This window comes from Triticum urartu, chromosome 2 (assembly GCF_003073215.2).
Source record: "Triticum urartu cultivar G1812 chromosome 2, Tu2.1, whole genome shotgun sequence".
Classification (NCBI taxonomy): domain Eukaryota; kingdom Viridiplantae; phylum Streptophyta; class Magnoliopsida; order Poales; family Poaceae; genus Triticum; species Triticum urartu.
This window is the reverse complement of record NC_053023.1, coordinates 708,397,718-708,405,350: the sequence shown is the minus strand read 5'-3', so window position 1 is coordinate 708,405,350 and position 7,633 is coordinate 708,397,718.

Genomic DNA, 7,633 nt, shown 5'->3' with positions numbered 1-7,633 from the left:
AAATAGACCACTCTTCAAGGGTGCATGACCATAAAAGATATTACTCATATAAATAGAACAACCATTATTCTCTGATTTAAATGAATAATCGTCTCGCATCAAACAAGATCCAGATATAATGTTCATGCTCAACGCTGGCACCAAATAATAATTATTTAGGTCTAATACTAATCCCGAAGGTAGATGTAGAGGTAGCGTGCCGACTGCGATCACATCGACTTTGGAACTATTTCCCACGTGCATCGTCACCTCGTCCTTAGCCAATCTTTGCTTAATCCGTAGCCCCTGTTTCGAGTTACAAATGTTAGCAACAGAACCAGTATCAAATACCCAGGTGCTACTGCGAGCATTAGTAAGATACACATCAATAACATGTATATCACATATACCTTTGTTCACTTTGCCATCCTTCTTATCCGCCAAATACTTGGGGCAGTTCCGCTTCCAGTGACCGGTCTGCTTGCAGTAGAAGCACTCAGTCTCAGGCTTAAGTCCAGACTTGGGTTTCTTCTCCTGAGCAGCAACTTGTTTGTTATTCTTCTTGAAGTTCCCCTTCTTCTTCCCTTTGCCCTTTTTCTTGAAACTGGTGGTCTTATTGACCATCAACACTTGATGCTCCTTCTTGATTTCTACCTCCGCGGCTTCTAGCATCACGAAGAGCTCGGGAATAGTCTTATTCATCCCTTGCATATTATAGTTCATCATGAAGCTTTTGTAGCTTGCTGGCAGTGATTGAAGCACTCTATCAATGACACTATCAACAGGAAGATTAACTCCCAGTTGAGTCAAGTGATTATGATACCCAGACATTTTGAGTATATGTTCACTGACAGAATTATTCTCCTCCATCTTGCAGCTATAGAACTTATTGGAGACTTCATATCTCTCAATCCGGACATTTGCTTGAAATATTAACTTCAACTCCTGGAACATCTCATATGCTCCATGACGTTCAAAACATCGTTGAAGACCCGGTTCTAAGCCGTAAAGCATGGCACACTGAACTATCGAGTAGTCATCAGCTTTGCTCTGCCAGACGTTCATAACATCTGGTGTTGCTCCTGCAGCAGGCTTGGCACTTAGCAGTGCTTCCAGGACGTAATTCTTCTGTGCAGCAATAAGAATAATCCTCAAGTTATGGACCCAGTCCGTGTAATTACTACCATCATCTTTCAACTTTGCTTTCTCAAGGAACGCATTAAAATTCAACGGAACAACAACACGGGCCATCTATCTACAATCAACATAGATAAGCAAGATACTATCAGGTACTAAGTTCATGATAAATTTAAGTTCAATTTAATCATATTATTTAAGAAATCCCACTTAGATAGACATCCCTCTAATCCTCTAGGTGATGACGTGATCCATATCAACTAAACCATGTCTGATCATCACGTGAGATGGAGTAGTATCAACGGTGAACATCACTATGTTGATCATATCTACTATATGATTCACGCTCGACCTTTCGGTCTCCGTGTTCCGAGGCCATATCTGTTATATGCTAGGCTCGTCAAGTTTAACCTGAGTATTCCGCGTGTGCAACTGTTTTGCACCCGTTGTATTTGAACGTAGAACCTATCACACCCGATCATCACGTGGTGTCTCAGCACGAAGAACTTTCACAACGGTGCATACTCAAGGAGAACACTTATACTTTGATAATTTAGTGAGGGATCATCTTATAATGTGTAACGCCCCGGACACACCCGCCGGTGGTCGTTACTCCTGGCGGGATCTAGACTGGCCCCACAGATCAATACTAGTCTTTTCTGCGCACTTTGTCCTCACTTGTGCGCACCCGGGAGCAACTTTCCGGTCGGTCACCCATCCTGACATTACTCCAAGCTGAGCACGCTTAAGTTTGGAGTTCTGTCCGAATGGGCTCCCGGAAAAGAAGGAATTCCTTATTGATATGAGTAGTCTATCATCCCTAATAAGCCAGGCTATCACATACACCCCCACTCAGAGGAACCGACGTCCTCGTCGGGCCACAGGAACGTTCCCTCTTGGCACAAACGTCTGTGCTTCCAGTCCGATACATGTGCCATGCCGGGTGCCACGACGGGTCACAAACGTCATGAACAACATGACCACGCACCTGTCTGCAACCATCCGTTTAACCGCGAGGGACGGCTCTGATACCAACTTGTAACACCCCGAACACACCCGCCGGTGGTCGTTACTCCTGGCGGGATCTAGACTGGCCCCACAGATCAATACTAGTCTTTTCTGCGCACTTTGTCCTCACTCGTGCGCACCCGGGAGCAACTTCCCGGTCGGTCACCCATCCTGACATTACTCCAAGCTGAGCACGCTTAAGTTTGGAGTTCTGTCCGAATGGGCTCCCAGAAAAGAAGGAATTCCTTATTGATATGAGTAGTCTATCATCCCTAATAAGCCAGGCTATCACATAATGCTACTGTCAATCAAAGCAAGATAAGATGCATAAAAGATAAACATCACATGCAATCAATATAAGTGATATAATATGGCCATCATTATCTTGTGCTTGTGATCTCCATCTCCGAAGCACCGTCATGATCACTATCGTCACCGGCGCGACACCTTGATCTCCATCGTAGCATCGTTGTCGTCTCGCCAACTTATGCTTCTACGACTATCGCTACCGCTTAGTGATAAAGTAAAGCATTACAGGGCAATTGCATTGCATACAATAAAGCGACAACCATATGGCTCCTGCCAGTTGCCGATAACTCGGTTACAACACATGATCATCTCATACAATAAAATTTAGCATCATGTCTTGACCATATCACATCACAACATGCCCTGCAAAAACAAGTTAGACGTCCTCTACTTTGTTGTTGCAAGTTTTACGTGGCTGCTACGGGCTTAGCAAGAACCGTTCTTACCTACGCATCAAAACCACAACGATAGTTTGTCAAGTTGGTGCTTTTTTAACCTTCGCAAGGACCGGACGTAGCCACACTCGGTTCAACTAAAGTTGGAGAAACTGACACCCGCCAGCCACTTGTGTGCAAAGCACGTCGGTAGAACCAGTCTCGCGTAAGCGTACGCGTAATATCGGTCCGGACCGCTTCATCCAACAATACCGCCGAACCAAAGTATGACATGCCGGTAAGCAGTATGACTTATATCGCCCACAACTCACTTGTGTTCTACTCGTGCATATGACATCTACGCATAAAACCTGGCTCAGATGCCATTGTTGGGGAACGTAGTAATTTCAAAAATTTCCTACGCACACGCAAGATCATGGTGATGCATAGCAACGAGAGGGGAGAGTGTTGTCTACGTACCCTCGTAGACCGTTCGCGGAAGCGTTATATCAACGCGGTTGATGTAGTCATACGTCTTCACGATCCGACCGATCCAAGTACCGAAAGCATGGCACCTCTGAGTTTTGCACACGTTCGACTCGGTGACGTCCTCGCCTTCTCGATCCAGCAAGAGGGGCGAAGTAGTAGATGAGTTCCGGCAGCACGACGGTGTTGGTGAAGAACAATCTCCGCAGGGCTTCGCCTAAGCACTACGAAAAACTAGGACGGAGGATAAACTAGAGGGGACGGGGTTGCCGGCACACGGCTTGGTGTTTCTTGATGTCTCTTGGGTGCTAGCCCTACCCCTCTATTTATATGTTGAGCCTTGGGGTCGAAACTTGGAGTAAAAGCCTCCACAAAGTCGGTTTCACCCGAAAGGCAAGACTCCTTCTCGGACTCCAGGGCCAGACGCCAGGGTTCCCGGCGTCTGGACCCAGACGCCAGGGACCCTGGCGTCTGGCCCCTGGACTCCGCAAAACTTCCTTTTGCGCTTTCCAAGAACCTTGTGTGCTTTCCCCTTTGGCCCAAATAAAGTGTTCTCGTACCCAAACATTTCGGGAAACATCCGGAACCCCTTCCGGTGAATTTCGGAACCCTTCCAGTGACCAAACACTATTATCCCATATATCAAACTTTATCTCCGGACCATTCTGGAGTTCCTCGTCATGTCTGTGATCTCATCCCGGACTCCGAACAACATTCGGTCATCAACATACATAACTCATATAGTACTATATCGTCAACGAACGTTAAGCGTGCGTACCCTACGGGTTCGAGAACTATGTAGACATGACCGAGACACCTCTCCGGTCAATAACCAATAGCGGGACCTGGATGCCCATATTGGCTCCTACATATTCTATGAAGATCTTTATCGGTCAGACCGCATAACAACATACGTTGTTCCCTTTGTCATCGGTATGTTACTTGCCCGAGATTCGATCGTCGGTATCTCAATACCTAGTTCAATCTCGTTACTGGCAAGTCTCTTTACTCGTTCCGTAATACATCATCCCGCAACTAACTCATTAGTTTCAATGCTTGCAAGGCTTATAGTGATGTGCATTACCGAGTGGGCCTAGAGATATCTCTCCGACAATCGGAGTGACAAATCCTAATCTCGAAATACGCCAACCCAACAAGTACCTTTGGAGACACCTGTAGAGCACCTTTATAATCACCCAGTTACGTTGTGACGTTTGGTGGCACACAAAGTGTTCCTCCGATAAACGGGAGTTGCATAATCTCATAGTCATAGGAACATGTATAAGTCATGAAGAAAGCAATAGCAACAAACTAAATGATCAAGTGCTAAGCTAACGGAATGGGTCAAGTCAATCACATCATTCTCCTAATGATGTGATCCCGTTAATCAAATGACAACTCATGTCTATGGTTAGGAAACTTAACCATCTTTGATCAACGAGCTAGTCAAGTAGAGGCATACTAGTGACACTCTGTTTGTCTATGTATTCACACATATATTATGTTTCCGGTTAATACAATTCTAGCATGAATAATAAACATTTATCATGAAATAAGGAAATAAATAATAACTTTATTATTGCCTCTAGGACATATTTCCTTCAAAAACCACCTCTTCCCGCTTGTCTGAAGCGAACATTATCTGCCAAAACAAAGTCGCCCCACTCAAACTTTGTTGCATCGTGAACGCCATCACCGCACTCCTCATGCCAATGCCCACATTCACCGCGGTTAAAGCAAAACACTGGAAGTTTTTCATACTTAACTTGTTATCTAACCCTTTCATCTCCCTTCTTACCAGTAACAAACCTCTTGATTTTTGCATTGATATCTATCTTCACCTTAACCCGGACAAATTCACCAAAATAGCCTGCCGGTAGTTTCAGCTGAACTTCCTCAACCTCACCAATGCGTGACGCCATCCCCCTGACTGCATGCTCGATTAGGAAATTGTCAGGTAGCCTATGAATCTGCGCCCATACTGCCAGCTTGTCTAGTTTGACGCTATCAGGATTTCTAAAACCATCATATTCCACCATAATAACCGCCTGATCTCTAAAGAGCCACGGACCTTCAGCCATGGCCTTGTTCCAGTCCCCTAGACATCCGAATTGAGCTGTGAACAAGTTGTCCTTGATCTTCCTCCAAACCACCGGTTTTGCTGGGTTCCATGCGGCACGCATGTCCCCATACAGAGCATTAGGACTGAAGGTCTTGGAAGTGTGTACCCTGGCTATAGCAAGCCACTTCGCCGGCGCCTCCAAGTCCGGCAGTTCCTCCTCCCACACGAAATCATCGTCTTCCTCCTCCTGCAGATTCAGCCTGGCAAGTAGTTCCTCCGTCGTCTCCTTCCCCTGCCGTCCCTGTGAACTTGATTCAGCCGCCATGAGGAAATCGATCTATCCTTCACCGTCAAACCCTAGATCGATCTGCCAGAAGAACCACGCGGACCAAGGCCGGGTAAGGTCGCAGGGGACCCCCCTTGATCAGCCCGTGTACGTCGGGTTCGCTAGCAAAGATCTACCGGGGAGAAAAGATAAAACCAGCGGCGGCGCCGGAGTACGTCGAAACCCTACAGTCGCCGTAGGGGAAAGAGATTGTCCCGTGCTTTGGGTTTAGAGTCGGAACCTTTTTAGAAATTAAGGTTGAAAAAAAACCCAGCTAAAACCGGTCAGCCCAGCATGCCATAGCTTGTAGACCAGACGCCATGAACTGCTCTGTGGACCGGCCCGCTACCAACGGGAGGTGCGCGATTGGCTGTTAAAAAAACAGTTTTTTTTTTGGGAAAATGTTAAAAAAAAACAGTTGAGCCACCCCCTCAAAAAGAAAAGAAAAATGCTAAAAAGAAAACAGTTGAGCCGCTGCCGAGGCTTGCGGTCCACCAACTGTTGCCCCCCCGGTAGGTTTAGCTGGGGTTACGAGCCCACGCCACTGGGCTCGGCGAGAGCATCTCAAACGGAGCCTTCTTTGAACCGGTGCTCACCCTGTTGGTCCGTCGAGGTGGGATAATTGTGTCGACTGAACCTAATCAAGCATCTTTATTCTGATCCAGGAAGTATTGGCCCCGTATACGCAGCGCGGCCTTATCATCGGCCCATACAGTAGCCTAAAAAAAAACTCAACGCGGTATGCTCTCTGCTGGAGGGAGGGCGTGATCGAGCGTATCTCCAGGACCGAGACAATCAAGATTTCGGCCTTCTGTTTATGCAAGCATTTAACTTACAGAAAGGCAGCCAACCCGTCGTCAAAAGAAGAAGATCCCGAGCACGTCGCGTGGATTGCCATAATCTGTTCAGAACAGGCATTCGCGGTCCCTCTGAATTTCGTTCCCGTGTTCCTTCGGCAGTCGACAAAAACGTCATCCAAACAAACGGGTCATAGACTACCGATCAACCAATTTTTGAGACGAGTCTACCATCTTTTGATGTTACTAACCTGGAAGCCATCGCGGGCGAAGAAATTTCCGACGTCGTGCACGACTTTCCACGCCAACAACAACACCGCCAGACATAGGCAGCAGCACACGACACCACGGAGCTACTGGAACGGACTGACTGAACGATCACAACCTTGCAACATCGACGGGGCCACACTTCCCTTGACAAGTTACCTCCATCCGTACTGCAGAGTGTTTGGTTGATATTCACGGCACCGTAAACGCGTGCCGTGTGCTTGCGCGTGTGCGTCACTCTTGAAATCACACACTCGCTGACTCAGAGACACAAAAGCACGGTCGTAAAAGTTCATTCTAAAGCTGCAAAGCGAGATGATGATGTACCCTGCGTGTAGATATTTCTATTTAAAATTTTGAGCCGAACTTTAACTCTTTTATCAGCCAAGAAAAGTGTGTAAAGAGCCCGGCACTAGCAACTGTAACAGGTACATATGCACCAACTTTAAACCTACATTGCCAATGATACCTGCCTAGGCATAGTTTAGCCGCGATAATGCGCTACCTACGTAGGATTAGGAACCCCACGTCCAAATAGGATAATCCAAAGTGCCTCTGCCAGCGACACGTCATGCCATTAACCCATATAAGAAACCTTTTGCTTTCAGAATCCACCCGATTATCATACTGGGATCTCGTCGATCAGAGCTGGTCACCACGTTAGTAGTTTCTCTTAGATAATGTGGCACCACGTTAGTGTGGCCAAAACGGACTCGGCGAGGCGATTATAATGCCATTTGGGGCCGAGAAGCTGACAAATTCAGTTCGGCGCGCAAAGTAAGTACGGCCCGTGCCTGCTTCGCTAATCGCCCGCTTTGTGTTCGGCCGATTAGTTTGGTTGGTGACAGGCATTTCTTTATGCTAAACAAGCCTTGGTGCCGTTTGGTTT